Source organism: Lycorma delicatula, chromosome 1 (genome assembly GCF_047948215.1).
Source record: "Lycorma delicatula isolate Av1 chromosome 1, ASM4794821v1, whole genome shotgun sequence".
NCBI lineage: Eukaryota > Metazoa > Arthropoda > Insecta > Hemiptera > Fulgoridae > Lycorma > Lycorma delicatula.
In genome coordinates, this window is record NC_134455.1 from 8,523,688 (window position 1) to 8,545,510 (window position 21,823).

At 28.5% G+C, this 21,823-nt stretch overlaps 1 protein-coding gene and 1 long non-coding RNA gene across 9 annotated transcripts in view; one reads left to right on the plus strand and one right to left on the minus strand.

The window, feature by feature from the left end:
* Mat89Ba (nucleolar protein 6 Mat89Ba) overlaps positions 1-15,799 on the minus strand; it is a 153,194-nt gene extending 137,395 nt beyond the window's left edge. For 2 of the 7 annotated variants that reach the window (XM_075364864.1, XM_075364086.1), the window contains exons 1-3: positions 15,700-15,778; positions 7,761-7,916; positions 4,861-5,011 (exon numbers count right to left, since the gene is read on the minus strand). The gene's annotated coding sequence lies outside the window, so the exon portion shown is untranslated. Of the gene's footprint in view, positions 1-1,741; positions 1,861-4,860; positions 5,012-7,760; positions 7,917-10,040; positions 10,134-10,911; positions 11,031-15,699 lie in introns of those variants that run through there. The other 5 variants (XM_075364432.1, XM_075364258.1, XM_075364344.1 and 2 more) reach the window with 5 other exon arrangements.
* LOC142324192 (uncharacterized) lies at positions 9-18,390 on the plus strand. Of its 2 annotated transcripts, XR_012756248.1 has the most exons (3): positions 9-183; positions 1,947-2,137; positions 18,084-18,390. It is a non-coding gene; the product is annotated as an uncharacterized LOC142324192 (long non-coding RNA). The 2 variants fall into 2 exon arrangements; XR_012756242.1 differs by lacking the exons at positions 9-183; positions 1,947-2,137 and adding an exon at positions 16,080-16,216.
* Positions 18,391-21,823: the final 3,433 nt, after the last annotated feature.

Here is a 21,823-nt window from a genome sequence, read left to right on the forward strand (position 1 = left end):
CACATTCTCTCTGCACTCTCCCCCCCTCTCACAGTCACCAATACGTACAAACTTATACAGTAGTATAAGTAATATTTTTCTTCCGTCTATCATTTTTCGGAAGCTATCTTTTTTTTTATACATCATAATCATACATCATGGATAAAACATCATCCAATTTACATCATTTTATTACTGACTAAGGTGAGTTGTATTTATTTTTTTAATATAATTACAATTTTTGAAACGATAATTGGCAGTTGTTTTATTCTGTGTGTATGTATTATTCAAATTATTTATTAGATTACAAATGTTAGAACCCAATTTACTCTCATCTATTTTTACAAAATAAATTAATAAATTTAATAATATAAATAAATAAATTTGTTGTAATTATCTCTTAATAATTTATCCAAGAGTAGTTCTAAATAGCGACTTAACAATATCGAAAAAAGAAACAAGTTCGGTTACATTTTAGGTTATTGGCCATTAATTAACAACGGAGTAAAATACATTGTATATATCATATTTAACTAAACTGATTTAAGGAAAGGGTATTTCGTGAGTGATATATTAGATATATTTCGTGTTAGATATATTAAGTTTTAAGTCGGGTAACGAGAATGAAGCTTGCTAAGCAAGGAAATAATTCCCATCTGTATCATCAAGATTACACTGATTTACTCGAGCTCCTGGGTTCGACACCCAAATAGCTTACCGTTTGTTCACCGATCTCAGTTAATGTCGTTAAATATTCATAAATGAATGTGTACTCGGGAATTTGTTACAGCAAAGGTTTTGATATAACAGATTTTGAGTGAGAAAAAATTATATTTATATAAAAAAGTATATTTCAGTATTTGTTTATAATTAAAATTGAAAATTGTGCGCGCGTGTGTGAGTATACAAATAAATAAATAAATAATTTAATATATTATTTATTAGGAGATAATAATATTTACTGAAACTGAAAATTACTTCAAAATTATTTAAGACACCCGTTCGCTTCGGTTAATATACGGAGAATCTTAATATTAATCTTAATAGGGTGCTTGTATAAGAAATAGTTCTAACATTAGGTATTGACAGGTACTATGTTGTCATTTAACATGACTTTTACTTCCCCCTTGGCCCCTTGCCGGCCAATTTCGGCATCAGGTAATTTGCGGCGTTGTGTTTGACTTATTCATAGACTAAATCTTCTAAGCTATAACCGGTAAGGAGATGAAAAAAAAAAAAAAAATTAATTTTTACGGTAAAATTTTTTTATTTATTTTTTTTATTTTATTAACGAATCAGTATATTATAATTTTACTATTATTTATAAAAAAAAAAAAAAATCCTAAAATATTTGAAATCGATGTTATATAAAGTACTATGCGTGCAATTAGTAGCATCTCTGTGTTATTTCGCTTATTTGTATTACAGATGTGCTGGGCTGTACTGTGAAATACGGTAGTCGACTTGATATGAGGTAAATTTGGAAATAATCGTTTTATATCGTAATCCCCATGTATTAAAAAAATATTCATTAATATTTTTTTATCATATGTATTAAAAGAAATGATCCTGTTGTGTTTTTCTGATTGATTACTAAGAGTAATCAATCAGAATACGGTCTAAGTTGTAAGATATACGGTCTAAGTAATTTAGATACGGTCTAAGTTGTAAAATTGTGTTGCAACTATATTGTATGCGTGAGTGTAAATTATTTAAGTTAATTGAATACTAGCTAAAAAGAAATAATTGAAAACCTTACTACCGTTTGGATTCCTTGGTTACGTTCCTTTGTTAACGTGTATGTACGTTTTAAAATTTGGTTTCAATTATTTTTTATGATTATAACTTATCAAATGTTTAAAAAAATTAATATTAAACTGACGGTCGGTCGCTTGTTCTGAGAGAGTGCCGTGTAGGAAGTTTAGATGGTGTGGTTATTTTCACAATTATTACTCTGGCTGTTGAAGGGACGGTTGGTTATACAGTGGTGGGGAGAGACAGTGAGATTACTTGCGTGACAGAATGAAGCGTATGGATGCAGCGGCCAACTTGGGTTTATTGCACAGCCCCGTTTAGATTCTCGTGTCTGTGGTCAGACTTTAACTATTAATATTATATCTTATACGTTTATTTTAGATAACCCTCGTTGTTGATCGAGGTAAGAATTTTATATATATATTATTTTAATGTAGATTAAAATAAGTCTCATTATTTTTGTTTGCCTATTGTATCCAAACTTATCACGTAGTGAATTTTAAAATACAATTTGCACTCCTATTTTTACAAAATAAATTAACTATTTCGTATACGCAAACGTTTCTGACTTTGTTTTCTATTTATAATACCGTCGAAATAATATCTCAAAAATAAACAAACAGAAACAAATTACGCGACTGGTTATAAATTTTAGGCTAATCGAGCAATAAAATAATTAACCGAGGAAAACCGATCTAAACGTACTGAATTCTGGGGTAAACAAAGTACGGCTTACGTGTTAAAAACTGTTTTATAATTTTAGATAATTTAACATTTTTAGTGACAAGTTGAGACAGATTCGTTGCACACTTTCTGGACCCAAGCCTAGAATCGAACCTCAGATCTTCCATACACAGGCAAATATGCCTTTGTCATCGATGAGGTGATAAATTAATTTCTAGTTTTACTGATTTCAATTACCAAGCGATATTTGTAGTTTGTTAATAATGATTAAATTTGTTTGCGGTTATTAATGCACTGTTTAGGCTAAATTTAGAGCTCTTACTGTCAACATACACTCTTGTATCTTTTTCAACAATGTAATGTAAAAATAGTAAACTTAATCCAAAATTATGTGCCTGGACATAAATTGGTAATTATGACATTGTTAGACGCCTAATTCTTGCAGCAGGATGGAAAGCTCATCAGGCTGCAGAAAAGTAGCATTTATCTCCTCCAGTAATGTGCAAAAAACTGCTCTTGTGTGCTAAAGAATACTGGACAATGCTGTTTATACTTCGATTCAAGTTTAAGAAAATAGCTCTTATTAATGCTGTATAACTGTATAATTATTGGTTTGTAACAGAAAGTACCAAAGACAGTTCTCTAGAAAGTATTCCTTTAACTCACAAAATAAAAAAAAAACATTAAATAACACTTTAACATAGTTAACAGTAGGCATAGTTATTTGTTTGTTTTTTAAAATCACAATTCTGTATCAGAGTGGAGTAGTAAATAAAAATATATTTACACATACCTTTTTTTTTGTTTACATTTGTACATTCTGATAGCTTTAGTTCACATAATAGAGTGTACAAATAAATTCATGTGATGAGCTTCATTCATAAAAAAGTTGAGTAAAATTACAATCAGCTTGGTCTGTCATATAGAGCATAACTGAGATATAATATTGTAAGTGAATTTAATGAAAATTAATCCTATGATTGTAGCATCAGAAAGCATTAAGAAAAGTTTGCAGGAACTCGTAGCTAAACGATCAAGAAGTTTTCTGATAATAGTTACAAAATAAAATAAAAAAATCATATAAATTTTTTCCTTTTTTTATGCCATTTTTCTTTGTTTTTTGTGAAATTAAAAGAGATTTTATATGTTTTTTGTAACCAGATGATGTTTGTATTGGTAAACTACTACATTAGTCAGTAGTATAGATGTAATTATATGTTGTAAATGAACACCAACCAGTCATTTACAGGTGATACTGCTAGACTTGTAAAGGTTCATGACATGTAAAAATATATATATAATATACAACTTTTGAAAATAACTTATTATTCAATATTAACTTGTGGCTATATGTATGAAAAATCAAAACTCTACCCGATGGAAACATTTTATGTGTAAATGTTCTTTAACTATGGCCATAACGATTTTTCATTACGCTCATTCAAAAAACATACCAAATTAAATGTAGTAAGCATTCTTTTAATGGATGCTATTGACTGGCAACATAAGTCTGCAATAAAATTTGTTTTAATGAAAATTAAGCTAGCTAGTTAACATCTGTATCAAAGAATACAGTATTTTCTTTGCTAAAAAAAAAATTATCCATGTTTCTTTAAACATGTTAAACAAAATATACAATTTTTGTAAAAGATAAAAAGCAGATAAAAGTAAATCTCTACTTTTTAATAACTGGCTATTATAATAATACTGTCAGTTATAAAATATGTAATTGTTGCTGTTGATATGGGTTTGGCAGTGATGAATACTTATTTTCTTTATGTTATTTATAGAAACCTTTACTGTACTTAATTTTATACAGGAGGTTTTTCCAGTAATGCAGACTTTTTTATAATTCTGCAGTCCCCCAGTTCTAAACGTGTTGAGCCACAATAATTTTACTGTACGGAGGTTATCACACTTTCACAAGATATACTAGGCGAATGGCTAATTTTTTAAGCTTACCTTCAATTTAATTATACCACCAGTTCAATTATTTAATTGCATATTTTTGTAATATATATATTACTTGAATCTATATATATATATATATATATCAGTATTATATCAGTATATAATATTAGTATATGTATCAGTATTTGTAGAAAGGTTCAGTTGTTCGTAAAATGTGTAAAACCTATATGAAACATACAAAACATGGAAATCTGTATTGTATAACTTTATTTTTGTCTCTGATCATTTTAGAGTTGTAAGTGGAAAAAAGTTACATTCATACTAGTATGTTGGGTACCAAGTTTGAAGTGGTATACTTCGTAGTCTGAACAGAAAATTGTGTACTACTTGAAAATAATACAAACATCTGGAATTATTTTATTATATGTTCAAATTACTAAAATTTCTACAATTTTACACTCATATCTAAACATAAGCAATAATTTTATTAAACTGATATAAAAAATAAACACAATTAAATATGTAACTTACTAGTCCAATAAAGATATAACAAAAATCTGAAGACAGTCTGTATATGTAACACTATAAATTCCTCTTACAGCTGTATAACTTGCAGCAAAACTAGCAGTAATTATAATAAATGATGTGGTGTTAATGTCAAGTATCACCCTGAGAAAAGAGCCTGAAAATAAAAGAGAAACTTATCTATTACTAAAAATAATTTTTATCACACATTCAGTGTAAAATTATGAACTCTATTACAGAACCATGTTATTTAACAAAATATAAACTGTTAAAACAGTTTTCCAATAACATTTTGACTTATGTAACTGTCTCTAGCACTGACAGAGCCTATAATAGAATGATTTTGTGTGCATTTAATTGGTGCAGTATGTATCTATGCTGTGGTCCTTATGATTATAGGTAAACCTCAAATGAGATGACAGTTACTCCAGGAAATGGGACAGCCATTCTCAAAAAATCAAATCTTGCGCTGGGTGCAAACATTCAGTGTTTTTGGTTGTGATTTTTTTGTTTGTTTTCAGTCATTTGACCAGTTTGATGCAAGATTCCATATCTAGTGCCAAGTTATTTCATTTCAGTATACCCATACACCTTACAGCCCTAACAATTTGTTTTACATATTCCAAATGTTGCCTGCCTGCACAATTTTTCTCTTCTACCTGTTCTAACAGTATTAAAGCGACTATTCCAGGATGCTTTAATATGTGGCCTATATATAAGTCTGCCTCTTCTTTTAACTATATTTTTTACAAATGCTTCTTTCTTTATCAATTTGCCGCAGTACCTCTTCATTTGTCACTTCCGTCTGAATTTAACATTCTTCTACGGCACTACATTTCAAAAGCTTCTAATTTTTTCTTATCAGATGCTCTGATTGTCCAAGTTTCCCTTCCATATAAAGCTACGCTCCAAACATATACTTTCAAAAATTTTTTCCTGACGTTTAAATTAATTTTTGATGTAAACAAATTATATTTCTGACTGAAGGCTCGTTTTGCCTGTGCTAGTCGACATTTTATATTGCTCCTGCTTCATCAATCTTTAGTAATTCTACTTTCAAAATAACAAAATTCTTCTACCTCCATAATCTTTTCTTCTCCTATTTTCACATTCAGTGGTTCATCTTCATTATTTCTACTACATTTCATTACTTTCGTTTTGTTCTTGTTTATTTTCACGCGGTAGTTCTTGCGTAGGACTTCATCTATGCCGTTCATTAATTTCTTCTAAATCCTTTTTTCTCTCAGTTAGAATTACTATATCATCAGAAAATTGTAGCATCTTTATCTTTTCACCTTGTACTATTACTTAGAATCTAAATTGTTCTTTAACGTCATTAATTGTTAGTTCTATGTAAAGATTAAAAAGTAACGGGGATAGGGAACATCCTTGTTGGACTCTCTTTGTTATTATGGCTTCTTTCTTATGTTCTTCAATTATTATTGTTGCTGTTTGGTTCCTGTAAATGTTAGCAATTGTTCTTCTATCTCTGTACTTCAACCCTAATTTTTTAAAATGCTGAACATTTTATTCCAGTCTACATTATTATAATTTTCCGTAACTTTCTTGTATGCTCCGTCTATTTTACCAATGTTCATTTCCCTTTCCACATCTGAATACTTTCTTTAATCCACTCTTCTTTCGCAAGTTTGCACTTCCTGTTTATAGTATTTCTTAATTGTTGATAGTTCCTTTTACTTTCTTCAACAATGGCATTCTTATATTTTCTACGTTCATTCATCAGCTGCAATACATCCAAGATTTTCTACCAGTTCTCTTTGTTCCGTCTACGTTTGGTTCTGCTGATTTAAGAATTTCCTGTTTAACATTCTCCCATTCTTCTTCTACATTTTTTACTTTATCTTTTTTACACAGACCTCTTGTGATGTCATCCTCAAAAATCTGCTTTACCTCCTCTCCTTAAGTTTCTCTAAATTCTACCGATTCATCTAACACCTTTTCTTCAGGTTTTTAAACCCCAGTCAACATTTCATTATCACCAAATTATGGTCGCTATCAATGTCTGCTCCAGGGTAAGCTTTGTAGTTGATGAGTTGATTTCTAAATCTTTGCTTAATCATGATATAATCTATCTGATACCTTGCAGTTATCATCTGGCTTTTTCCATTTATTTATATATATATATTCTTCTATTATGATTTTGAACTCTGTATTGGCAATTACTAAATTATACTTCGTGCAAAACTCTATAAGTTGTCCACTTTTTCATTCCTTTTGCCCAGCCCATATTCACACACAATATTTCCTTTTTTGCCTTTTCCAATGCTTGCATTCCAATCTCCAACTATTATTAAATTGGTTGTGATATTTAGGCTAACGGCTTATAAAAAAGAAAGTATATTTATAAAATATTATTGTTTGTGTTTTATTTTTTGTTAAACCTTGCAGGCTAAGATAGATAAAGGAAGCCAAGAAATAGGGGTTAAGTGGGATAAGAAATTAAATAGTTAACATTAATATAGAGGAAACAATGAAGTTTAACTGTGTTTTTTTTTTGTACCGATTAGAAATAAAAATATATTTTTTTGAAGATGAATTTATTTGAATTCATGGAAATAATTCAAAATTTATTTCTGTTAATAAGAAGTGGGTTTGAGTTAGATAGTGGCAAACGAGATGTGGTATGAAATTCGTCACATTTAATACAGATTAAACTCACTAAAACAGTTAGTGAAAATATTAATAATAATGATTGACTAGTAATATTAAATTGCTTATTAATGTATCTGATATATTTTTGTAAGAATAAAAGTTATCAATTCTCATTATATTTATTTATTGATTATTTATTAGTCATAACTCATTACATAATTATTAATAATAAAATGTATATTTTTATTAAGTATTTTTGAAAGAATTATCTGTTTTCTGCATACTAAACTTACCTAATGAGCTTAGTATTGAAGCAATCCATAGTGCATCTCCAAATAATGCTGGCAGAAAAAGGAGGCCTCCTATCCTTTCACCATAATTCTGTTGAAAAAGATCCAATACAGTAATATAATTTGCTTCTCTCATCAGTTTCACAAACAGAAGTGAACCTATGTTAGATAGGACATTTAAATGAACAGTTTATTTATGAGATCATTTGTTAAAAATGAAATATCAATAAGCATTTTATTTATTTATTTTTTTTCAATATTTACATCATTACAAAGATATCTGTACTTAGTAACACTAGGCTATATAATTTAATAAAATATATTGTTTGCTACAAATTTTGTATTGGTTTCCAGTGTAAATTAGTTGTTTTATAGTAGCAATTAAATATATAAAAATAAAACAAGGCATCGACTAAGTATTCTTAATTTATTTTCCTTATTTCAGTGTTACCAGATGAATTAGTTATGTGAAAGTAACAATATTACTTCACTGAAACTAACCATATTCTAGAACCAACTGAAGTGGTTATTTACCAATATTACTAAAAGAAAAGTTTATATAATTTTTAAGAAAAATTGTTACAATATAGTAGTTATCACGAACCTTTCCTGATGGTGAAAGTACCTCGCTGATTAAACACTATCTTACTGTACTTTAAACTTTTTAAGGTATTTTTCACCTAATCCCGTTCTTGTATTCTGTATATTTCTCTATTACTTTCTTTCCAGTTTTCTTGATAAACATTCTCTAAAGAATCTGATTGATTAATTAACTACCTTTTAAGAATTTAATTATTCTTTAAAGAATAATAATTAAATTTTCAACAGTAGCCCTAGTAATATTAAAAGTAATTTAAAATAATACTGAAAACATGATCAATCAATGTAGATATTAGTGGCAAATCTACGCTTTTTTTAAATAATTTATTAAGATTGTATTGTATACTATTTTTTGGTTTCATTTCTGTTATCTTTAACTACATAAGTAAAAAATGAGTTCTTGAAAATTATATTATTTCTTTTGCTATTAAATATGGTTCTATAGTACTGTTGTATATCAATACCACAATTTTTGTAAATGGCATAGTGCAAGGTTGTTTTTATTCTGTTCATACAAAGAATTTGATAATATTTACCGGAAATAGATAGACAACACTTTTATTAGATTCAGAAATTTTCTTTTCTTATCTTATTTTTTTTTAGCCATTATCTTTTATAAGTATGCAGGTAAATGAAAATATTTTCCATAGCTGAAAAACAAGATGATCATTCAAGTCAAGCTGACTTTGATCAGTGAATTTTCTTTTTTTGGCATAGTGATAAGCGTTGAAAGAGGAAAATACAACTAATTAACAGTATCCTATGAACTATTGAGTGAGTGAAGTGAAGCAATAGCTGAGCAAAATTATCTGCAGTGCTTTTGTCCATGAAATCCATAATAATAATTAAATAATATATACATTTTTTTTTAACAATGAACGAAATTAAATTTTTATAATAAAGTAAATTTGGTTGGTTATAAAAATGTTATAACTTTATACTGTTCTGAGACATCATTGTCTTTGTGACCATCATCTGTGACTGGTGCTGCTTTCTCATCCTGGTGTCAGCTGACATTATTGCCAGTAGTTTTTTGAAGTTAGGCCAATTAAATATACATTTTTTAATTAGATCAAAATTAACTTGCCTACTTTTTTTTTTTAATTGGAAGATTTAAGCAGATTACTAACTGTTATTTACTTAAAAAGATTTATTTTTTTGATGACTTTATTAACAACTAACTGCATTAGAAGATTTTTTTTTAATTTTATGCTATTACCAACAAAACTTTGCCTATCTTTATGCTGAAAATTAAAGATATACTTTGCCTATCTTTATTATTTTTCTATCAATCAGTTGGCTAAAAAAATAAACAACTTTAAAGAAACTTGCAGACTGTTTTTATTTTAACCAATTCTGAGCAATATCATAAAAATTAAAATACTTTTAAAACTCTTAATTTCAAAATTCCACTGTTCTTGTGGTGAAAAATTGTTTTTCATTATTTTCTTGCTCGTGGTGAATTATAATAAAAGTCATAAATTTTTACATGAGTAATGTAAATCCATTTCTTTCACCAGAAATCTCTTAAAATATTGAGTAGGTGCAATCCCCATAAACTGATAATTCCTGAATAATCACATTTTTTATGAGGAAATATGACAGTGGTTTAAGGTACGCTTTACTGAATTTAAAAATGGGAACTAATTGAGATACATTCATACTTATGTCAAAATTACTTACCAACAATTACAGTTATAAACTGTATCCAATTGGCACTTGGCACCAAAGTAAACCAGATGTGAAAAATATTTCAGAGATGGCACTTATGTAACCCCCTCCAACCCATGTTGCTAAAAAAAATAATAACTATTAAGGCAATAAATTAGTCCGGTTCTAAACGAGGGTGTTTACGTGAATTCTCTGCCACGTTTTGTTGTTGATCAGTTTGCATGATCTTTGATCCCTTCTGTAGTAAGGCTAGCCACCGGGGTACACCCCCATTTCAGGGCTACCAACCCTGGAGGTCCGTTCTGGTACTCCGGTGGAATCGGCATATGTCTTGGCAGAGAGCGGATCCGCAGTCTCTGCACTGACTCCAGGCCCTTACACACCCAGGTTTTCAGGGCTCCCATGCGCCGAAAAACATGGGAACCTTTACATGCTTGCCATCGCGGGGGGCATGTGGACAGCGAAATACCGCCGTTACACGTGCAAATAACTTCGACCATGTCCGCCACATCGCCAGCTCTAAAGGTGGTATCAATCCATGTCCTTAATCGTTAAAAATTTCGTACCTGCAGGTGGCGGCGATATCCAGTACTGAAATTCGGCCTATAGATGTAATTCGGCTAAAAATGAACGTATCCGAGAACAACACTCGGAACCCCGTTACCCAACTGCATGTATTGTACGTGAGTACAGCTGTTGCCGCCCTGGACGTGGAACGTAGATGTTGTGTTCCGGATGTGGGGATTACCTACCTCAGGGCATTATTATTATTATATTAATTTATTTTTTGAATTATTAATGATGTTTTTATTGAATCCATTTTCAACTGCTGTATGTTTAATTAAATTTAATTCATTTTTTACATGCCTTTGCTTTAACTTACTTTTGTTCCACGGTTAACGTTTTTGTTCCACTGTGTAGTACACTTGCGCAGCACTTGCTCATGTCAAAGTATAAATCTTTGCTTCCCACTCTTCAGACCATTCATCACACATGAAAAAACTGGCAAAAACATCAAATTTTTAATTTGAAGCTATGAATTTCACAAAATCTTACTTATCACCATTAAAAGCTTGTTGTCAAATCCATTCTGAGATACCATCCTAAAATTATTTTTTACCTTTTAGTGCGTTTGATTTAAGAGTGGTGTTTTAACATTTTTTTACATATATTTTTTATTTTCTACTTTTTAGTCTTCATAAGGTTATACTTAACAGCTGTGCTAGCGCACAGGTTTGAGCAATCTTTTGAAGTATTCATGCCTGTAATTTCCAATACCGCAGGCAAGAGTATAGGCAGCTTTAAAAGTTCATATATCTTAAAATATTACAATATATACTTATATATACGTCAAACATCACAAATCTTAGGTCTCTAGTCTCTTATATTAAAATTTCTCATGCATTCATACACTGAACCAGTCAGTGGTGTCTCTTAATACACCAAAAGAAATTGTGGATTTCCAGACTCCAGTCATAAGTTAGCAAAAGTTGCGGGCAATTTCTTTTCACTGTGTGTGCGGTTGCATGTTTAAGTTCTGTTGGCAGAAAAATTATTTTTATGATTTTTTTTTGTAATTTATTTAACCTTTTTTGATATTTTTTCAGTTTAAGATGATTTTGATCTTAGTTTGTAATCTACACAGGGAAAATATGTACTTCTCAGTCATGATCGAAGAGGAGTAATGACTTTTGTTTAATATCTCATAAGTATCATGAATCATCAGGCATAAATACTGAATATAACAGTTATATGAAATTTGAATTTTTCCTTCAGCTGTAAAAAAAATACTTTCTCTCAATTTAATCAATTGAAACGACAATATCACAAATATGGATAATTCTTTCACTAAGAAAATAAGCATGTAACGAGGTTGCATAAGTTCAAGGAGCATTCTTTTCACTGTATTAAGGGGCATTTTTTCCATTAATTAATGCATCTCAGTGACTTGAAAATGTTGCTAAAATGTGTTGTCATCACGAGCAAAAACCTGCATGCAAAATTTCAGAGCGAATGGATGAACAGAAGTGCTTCAAAATTTGACTGAAATGTTCCTTACCATGAATCTCATATACATAGTCCAAGAGCGAGTTAATATAAGAGTTGTAATAATTAAAAAATTTGTAATAAATAAAAAAATTGTAATAAATCTTTTTATAAAATAATTTCTTTCAAAAAAGATAGTAATTTTTATTGTTTTATCATTCTGAAATATAATTATCACTATCTTAATAATTATCACTATCATTAGGATAGTGATAACTATTAAATATTGCATATTTAGTAATTCAATGTATGCTTCTGGTTTTTGTGTGCTATTAATAAAATTTACATGTCACGATTACTGTCTTTGTGTATAGTCTGATTCTATAAGGTGATTTGTAAAGATTGATTTTTTTTTGTGTGTTGTACTTATACTTGTTTTTAAATTAATATATGGCAGATGTGTCTATTATGGTGTTAGTGCAATGACAGTAATTGAATTTAGTTGTATAATCTTGGGTTGCTGAGTTGTGTCAGTTTTCTGTATGATCTTATGAATTTTGTTTGTTAAAAAATGAAATGGAATCCTCTTTCCTAAAAATCTTGGCAATTTTGTAAAAATAGATAATGTTTACTATCATTCACTCTAAACTGTCAACATTGTCAGGAAAGAACATAAGCAGAGGCGGCTCATAGCCAAAATTAGTGGGGGTGCTGCTCCAGAAAATTTTTTAAAATAAAAGTACCAAAAAAAAAAAGAATCAAATAGAATAACTGGAAGCAGCATAATAATCTAATTCTACACTTTATCACATTCAAGAATATGGTACACAGTTTTTAAGCCCACTTAAAATCCATATTCGGTTAACCGAATAAATAATAAAATGTCAATACAGATAATATTTTTTTAGTATTATTAGGTAATAATAAAATTTCCGCTTAAAAGCACTAAAATCCAGTGGTGCTTAATTTAAATTTCTATGTACACAGAAACAATTACATAATTAGTTTTTACTAATTATCTTCTCTTTCCAGCTTGTTTTTGGACAGATTTGGCAATCAAAGAGCCCTTGCTTTCTACCATATTCTGATCACTACTGAAAAACAACTAAACCACTTTCATATTCCTCCCACCCATTAAGCTAGAAAAGGGAACGAACAAGGAACGTTCCATACACACGCGGAGTAAAAAAAACTACCTTCCATCAGCACGCCAGGATCAGCACTGCAGGAGCAAAAGTGCTCTCTCTCCCTCGCAGCCTCGCGTGCAACTTCCAATTTGCGCATGTGCACAACAGCCAAATACCATGCTGCTGGAACTGTGACGCGCATAGTTCCATATAAAGATTTCTGTATCTTTTTCATAAACTGGGGGATGGCTATTAAAATTAAGCTAAGGATTATATATTTTTAAAGTATAAAGAAAGAATTAAAGAAAAAAGGACTCATATTAAATGTTATAGATAATAACAAGTGGAAATAGGGAGTGCTGCAGTTCCACAGAGCCTATATGCGAGCGACCACTCAGTGTAAATATATCACTTTAGATGTTATTAACAAATTACAGGTTATATAGCAAATAAAAAAAAAAAAAAAAATAGTTGCTGACAAACAACAACCTTGGGGGTTTTGCATTAAATACATCAGGCTGACTGAATGCATATTTACCTACAGATGCAACTCATAAGTTACTAACACAATAAAAGTAACATTTATAAATAACCTCATAGAAACAGGACTCGCATGAAGGCATTAACAACATACACATTTTATATATAGTACAAAAACGTTGGAAAAATAATTTCCACAAAATTTGCAAGTTAACACTTTTTAGAATTTGTAAAGTAGTAGAAATGTTTATGTAATGATACTTTTTTTTTTTATCAAAAATTCCTATTAGTTTAAGTGAGCTTTTAAACTCATTTTTAATTTATTTACAAAATTATAGTAATAGAAATGTTAATTTAATAATAGATAAAAGAGAACATAATGAAAGGTAAACTGTTTCTTTAACTTGCTCACTCACTCTTTTTCTATATACAGTGTTGACAGTGTTTCTAAAATGGTGTACTGGCTATACATTTTCAAATTCTACTTGCAAAAATAATTGAAAATTGGTTAACAAATAGCTGAATTATTGCAAAAAATTTATGTAATTTTGCATCTGTTTTCATGTCCTCCACTTTACAATCAATTCCATTAAATATTAATTGTTTTTATTTATTGTTAATTCTAGTATTGTAAATTAGTATCAAATTAAGTCATAATTTTCTCACAATAATAGACCTAATAATTAAAAAAATAAAACAACTACCTGTGATAATCTTACATTAACTGTAGAACATTAGGTACACTTTTTGTTTAAATAAACAGTTAACAATTGTTAAAAGCTATAAAGGATGTTCAAAGTGTTCACCATTAGAAATTACACAAGTCTACAGTCTTTTTCAGAGAGATTCTCTTAACCGTTCAAAACTTCCATGAGTATTCCTAATTTCTTGAAATCAATTTTGGATTCTTTGTTGAAGATCCTCAATGCTGAGTATTGGAGTTGAATAAACAATATGTTTCAAATGGCCCCACAGGTAGACGTCAAGAGTGTTTATCAGGTGATCAGGCACTGGCCCTTCGTGGTCAATCCATTTTTCATAGAAAGTTTCATGCAGGAAATCTGATACCGACTAACTGAAATGTGCTAGAGCTCCACAGACATGAAACTACATATTCTCTCTTAATTGTAGAGGTAGGTCTTCCAAAAAATGTGAAAGATTTTCAGTCAAATGAGCAAGATAATTTTCTCCATTTAAATGATTTGGTAGAATGATGGGGCCAAAAATATAGTCATTAAAAATACCTGCCCGTATGTTCCGGGAAAACCTTTGTTGATGGCTACTTTGGAAGATACCATGAGGATTCTCGTCGCTTCAGATATGCTGGTTATAATAATTTTGAAGACCATTCCTGTTGAAAGAAGCTTCACTTTTATATTGTTAGCATGATAGTCACTGTGTAAAATTATTCAAAAGTGAAAAATTAATATCAATTGTTTTATTATTATGTAATATTAAATTTGATTGTGAGAAAATTATTAATAATTTGATACTAATTTACAATACTAGAATTAACAATAAATAAAAACAATTAGTATTTAATCAAATTGAATGTAAAGTGGAGGACATGAAAACAGACACAAAATTATAACATCAATTTTCTGCCATAACTTGGCTATTTGTTAGTCGATTTAAAAAAAATAAAATATAATTTTGTTCAAAATAAAAGTTGCAATTAGAAAATAACATAAATTTTGATAAAACTAATATTTAGAGATATAACAGATTGAAAAATAAAAATGGCCACCATTTTGTAATTTGAGCTATTTAAATCCTGATTTTTTGCTAATTTTAAAACTTTATTACCAAGACGCTTATCAAATATTAATGAGATTCATCTATCTGAACTAGAGATATACATTTCTATACAAAAAAAAAAAAAAAAAATTGCAGACAGTGGCAGAACAAAGGAGAAATTGCCATTTTTCCTAAGGATATGTTTTGTTTAATTTTACAATCCGAAAAAGTATAGCCAGCCCAGCATTTTAGAAACACTCTGCATATTTAAAAGGAAGACTATACTATATTTATTACAAGTGTCATACAATTTATTACAAGTCATAAATTATTTTACTTACCGTGTCCAAACAAATACTATAAATTATTGTGAAGATCAGAAAGTTCATTTTGAAATAAAGGTTGGAGTATCTAGGAAAGATAATAGAAAATTGAATGCTTATATTTGTTCACATGAAAATATAATTTTTTTTAATATTGTTTCTGAACTGCATTTTATTAATAAAAACAGACTATTAGTTCAAGTTTTCCACATTATTTTTTTATCGATTATTTATTGTTAATACAATGTATATATTGTAAGTAAAACAATGCAACTGCATCTTGTTGTTTATAATAATGAAATCGTAGAAGTCATATGAAGAGAAAATTTTTTGTTATGATAAGAATATGCATTTCAAAAACAATGCATTCATTGTAAATACTTTATATAAACAAGTCTTTTTTTTTACTTTTTTTTGGCTGATGTAATAGTGCATTATAACTGGCAATAGCCTACTTAAAAAATTGCAATTAGGCTTGCCCAGACTCAAGCATATCAAATGTGGGGACCACAATTTGAAATCATCAAATACATGGGTAACATTAACTTTCAAATTAAGAAAACTAATGTTTATTTACTTGCCTTTGAACAAGAATCCTACTGCTTCATGGAATAATTGCTGTAGTAAACAATTTAAATTATTAAAAACCAATAATGAAATGATGGGTTCATTAACGAAACATTGGCTTCAAAACTTGATCACCTTAACAAAATATATCCCTCCAGAAGCTCTTTAGAAAATAATTGCCAGTATTAATGGATTTCAGTTGCAACCTAGTGGAAATTTGCACTAAGTAAGCTCTAAATGGCCCTTTGGAACGAAGTTCCGTTAATTTGAAAGCGAGTTGTTTGTTATTTTTAATAGTTTTAAAGTATCACAATGCATTATGTTATTCAACCAGTTAACAGTTCATATTGGTACTAACCATAACCCAGTAAAATGGGTTTATAATGAATTTAAAAGCATAATCTGTTTGTAGGAAAAAATATTGTTGATTATTCTAGGGAAAATATTATTCATCTTTTAATCACATACTTCTCACAACTTTTTTTTATGGTGGTTAGTGATAACAGTTTTAGAAGGTGGTCATTTTTCCAGCAAACTGAACCAAATTAAAAGTATTATGAAAGCTTTTTACCTATAAAAAAATGTTTTCAGTGATGAAACTGTGAACAGTTTTCATTAATGACTGGTGATAGCAGGTTTTTACACTGCTGAAGTTACTGGTGGCAGTTTTTTTTTTTGAGTAACAATAACATTATTTATGATGTGGTCAAAAAGTATATTACATTTTAACTGTGTGCCCGTTTAGTCTATGACAATACCTTATGGTGGTTCCAAAGGCTAAACAGAAAGAAAACATATGCCAGCATTATACACTTTTTTTTGGTCTGTTTGTTGTAGTTCAGGTGTATCAAATTGTGGATCTTGATATATTTCAAGATTTGTCAATAGAGGAGAATAACAATGTCCTAGAATGTATTTGCCGAACTTCAAATACTAATTCAGAACACCAAAATGAGCATAAAAGTTCATATTCTAAAAGTCCTGTTTTGCTTTGTTTTTCATCTGGATGCCATTTTGTTATTTTCAACAAAAAAATGATTTCTGGAACGGGTATACCTACTTTAATTAAATTTGGCAGATTTAAGACTAGTATCTTATTCTACAAAATAAAACATTTTTAAAATGTCACTTTCAAAAAGGTGGCCATCCTAATTTTTTAATCTTCAATATCTTTGTAATTACTTTGATCTTTGATCAGATTTTTGTCTATTACAAAATTTATTAAGCATTTTATTTTGAACAAAGTACACCTCATTTTTAAAAATCCATTGACAAATAATTGATTTATTGCAGACAATTAACCCAGCAGTACTTTTGCGCACCATAATGCAGCAGATTATTTTTTCCCTGTTTTTATTTTGTCTATTAAAGGTAATAAAAATTATAAAAATAGATAATAATAGTAAGTTAATAAAAATTATCACCCTTACAAAAATCAGTTTGTCTTTTTTTATTATTTTTAATGAATTACATAATAGTTTAATCTTATAATTCATTACGTAGAGTTAAATAAATTGTGAAAATTCTATTTTTATTTTTTGCTAAATAAAAGTAGTATTGATAATATTTTTATATAATAGAAATTATTTTTACTTTATAGGCCTATACATATATAAAATAATTAAAAGATGTTTGTTTACACATTTGTAATCTATATTATGTTACAAACAATACAATACACCAAGCTGAATTATTACTCCATATCTATGTTTCAAGCTGAATTTTGTTAGTTTGTTTTTAACTCTCATTTTCACTTAATCCTATTCTTCAAGAGAACAGGATCAAGCTGTTTAAAATAAGCTTTAGATTAAAATATTTTTTCATTTCTTTTCTAGGTAGTTGTACAACCCTTGTTACCTGAGTACTGCCTGTATTAGACGATCTGTGAAGAGGTTGACTCCCTTGCCATCAAGTTATCAGATTTTATGATAATCATATCATACTTGATAAAATTTAAAAATAAATATAAATAAATAAACCTTAATTTTCTTACTTGTTAAAATGTTCTTACATGTGTACTCAAATATTTGTCAATAAATGCCTTCAAAATGGTTTTTAAAAGTGCACATTTTTTAAATATGTAATTTGACAATGTTTTTTATTTATACAATTATAACCAATGAAATAAAAAAATTAATTTAATTTTGTATAAATTTTAATTTTGTTAATAATTCTCACATAGTTGTATTATATTGTTTCATTAAATAATTATTATACTTCTACATTAATGCATTTATTAAAATAGAAGTACAATATCTCCTTCATTTTTGTTAATTAATTTTGCATTTTGTGTAGTTACTTAGATCAAAGTTTTCCCAAAGTTTTCTTTGATTCTTCCAGGAAAATATTGGAACAATTTCTTCTGTAAAAATAATCAGTAGTGCAAATGTAATCTTTAACACAGATAAGGCTAATAAATAATTATGCTGTTATCACAAATAACAAAGATTAGTATACATGTCAAGTGTGTAAAGTATGTTTAGGTAGGAAATTATGTTACAAGTGTATAAACCAGTCAAACGATGAGACAAAAGAAAAATGAATGAAATACTGAAAAATTTTATTTAATCACTATAACATATATTTTACATTAGACACAACATAAAATTGCTTTTAAGATTTTTTAACTGTCAAATTGATTATGAATAGATGAAAGAAGGAGCAGTTCAACTTTATGAATGGTTTGCTTTTAAAGGTATGAAATTTCTGTCCTGTGTTAACGATCAACAATTCATAGTAAAACAAGGTCTTAACTATGATGTTATGTTAAAAACAGTGGCGGCTTGTAGCTAAAATTAATAGGGGTGCTGCTCCAGAAAATGTTTAGCCTTTGTTATAAAATTATCTAAAAGGAAACAAAAATGTATAAAACAAAAATTTATTCAGAAACTTGATAAAATCCTAAAAGAACAAAATCAAATATTTTTTACTTACTTAACCTAAATTGTTACAGTTCAAGCTTGATCTATTTATTTAAAAATGAAATCTATTCTTCTTGTTTTAATTTGTATGAAAAGATCAATAATTTTCTCCTTGATTTCTGGAAGACAACTGAGGAAATTTTTCTCCATTGAAAGCATTGCAAGCACATTTAGTCTTCCGAATTCATAGTGCTTCTTAAAAAAGTTTTTATTCTTTTCAGTATTGAAAAGCAACGTTCTGCCTCTGATGTAGTCATAGGAATTGAACTGTCAAGAGGATTTTTATCAGTTTTGTAATTCCACAAAGAACATCATCTGGATAATTTTCCAAGATAAATTTCAGCAGCTCAATTAATTTGTAGTATTCATGAATATCAGACCTACAATAGAATACTTTTAGTTCAGTTTCAAGCTTTTCTTTGTTAATGATGGGATATGCTTCAGTGGTCAGTACTATCTCTTCTGAAGGATGTTCATTCTTAAAACTAGTAAAGCATTTCTTGTTGAACATTTAGCAGCTACTAAGTGTTTAAGGGAAAAATATCTGTCTATTATATCAACACATATACAATCACACACTTCCTTAATGTCTGCCATGAGTGTCTTTGAAGGATTCTCACAGTACTTTGAGTTTCTTAATTCTAAAATAGCACTTTTGAAATTTATTATATATTCATTAACTTAAACACAGTAATTTCTCAAAATTGCATTTGGTTGTAAATTATTTCAACATGAGGCATAATCTGATGAAAAAGCTCTAACCAAAACTTGAAATTATCATAATTCATGTGTTTTAAAATTCCTGTTGCTTCTGCAGTAGTTTGATCTGCATTTGATGTTGACTGAATTTCAATAAGGCAATTTGTTAAAGGTTGCAAATTTTCATGAACTCTATGGTCTGTTGATTTATGGTTTCTCCTTAATAATTACAGTTCCTAAAAAGGACAGTGAAACTACATTATCAACATGCTTCTTTGACTTCTCATGCTTTTCAGTTTTTTTTTCATTTTGTTTATATTTCTAAAACCAAATTTTATCCACATTACATCACCTCCAAACAGCAAACACAGAAAGCAAAAAGGGCATTTTTTACTTCACAGCCACAAAGTCAGCTTTTTCATTTCAATTTGGTATTGTTATCTAAAACCACCATATTACTCGTAATTATATGATCATAGTTTATTAAATTATTATGTATAGCAAATATTCTGCTAATAAATTCTATTGCATTTCATACTAATATAAACTATTACTATTCAAAAGCTGTTAATATAACATTATTGATACAAAAATGATCTTTCTAAATAATGTTGATTTACATGTCTTAGTAAGTTGTCTGTTGTAAAATGTTCAGTTGAAAAATCTTTTAAAAAATAATAAAAAAGTACTTTATAACCTGTGTATAACTCAATATACACTGAATGTTTCTGATGACTAAAATATGTTGTAAAAGGAAAAGGGATTTATGGTCAGAAATTATAATTTTTCTCTACAGAAAAAAACAAAAAAGCTGTCAGTTATTTTGCTATTTTTAATAGCATTAAATTCTCTTGCGGATTTTCTACAAGCCAGAATAAGTGCTTATAATAATAATATTATGGTATAGTTTGTATTTTTCTGCGCTATGTGATGTTAGAAAATTGTTTGTTTTTACGGTAAATTAACACATTTGAATTTGAGAGTGATGCAAAATAAAAGTTGATTTTTTCATAACATAAGGGAATATTTTTTAAAATTTAATGATTTATTATGCCCTGCTTCAGATGTTGATATGAAGCTTGATATTTCAAGCTTCATATCAACATTAGAGGAAAAGCTTTTTTACAGAAGCTACGGGTACTGGCAGTTCAAAAAGAAGGAAAAATAGTTTGTAGTTAAAATTTATAGATAATTAGATTAATAGGTTATTAGTAATTATCAAATGACATTCTGTTACCAGTAATTAAAAGTAGGAAGTTAGTGGTACAGTATTTAAAAAGTAACTTGGTAAAATTAACCAGTTGTCAATGAAAATAAATAATATACTGGTAAATAAACATTACAGAAATAAATTATAAACTGGTTATAAAAAATTAGTGAATAGTAATAAAAAAAAATTAAAATATTTTGTTTTAAAGGAAAACTTAAAAGTTCCTTTCTAAACATCAAATTCCCATGGTTGAAAGTAAAAAAAATTTAAAAACTTATGTCTGTAGCTCTCTGAATTTTCATGTAACATAGATGGAGGTGTCTTCCTTGGTAAAATATTCTGGAGGTAAACTAGTAAGTTTGGGGGCAAATGGTCTAAATGGATACAATTTGTGTGATTCCTCATATTATTATTATAATTAAAAATTGATTTATAATTTATTACACGTTCTGTGATTTTTAGAAATTTACTAGTTGGGTCTTTTAATTTTGTAAAATTATTTTCACTTCTTTTTAATAAATTATATTCATCAACTAGCTTTACAACCGGTGTGTTTGTTTTGTCTGATTTAAGTACAATACAGTTATTTTTATTTAATTTTTTTTTTAAATTATATACTGTTCTTTCTTATTTATAAGGACATTATTAACTTTATAAGTGTTATTTCTAATTATATTACTTAATTTTTCTTTATCTTGTTCATTATGAGTTAATATTCATTTCGGTATCAATAATAATATTTTTG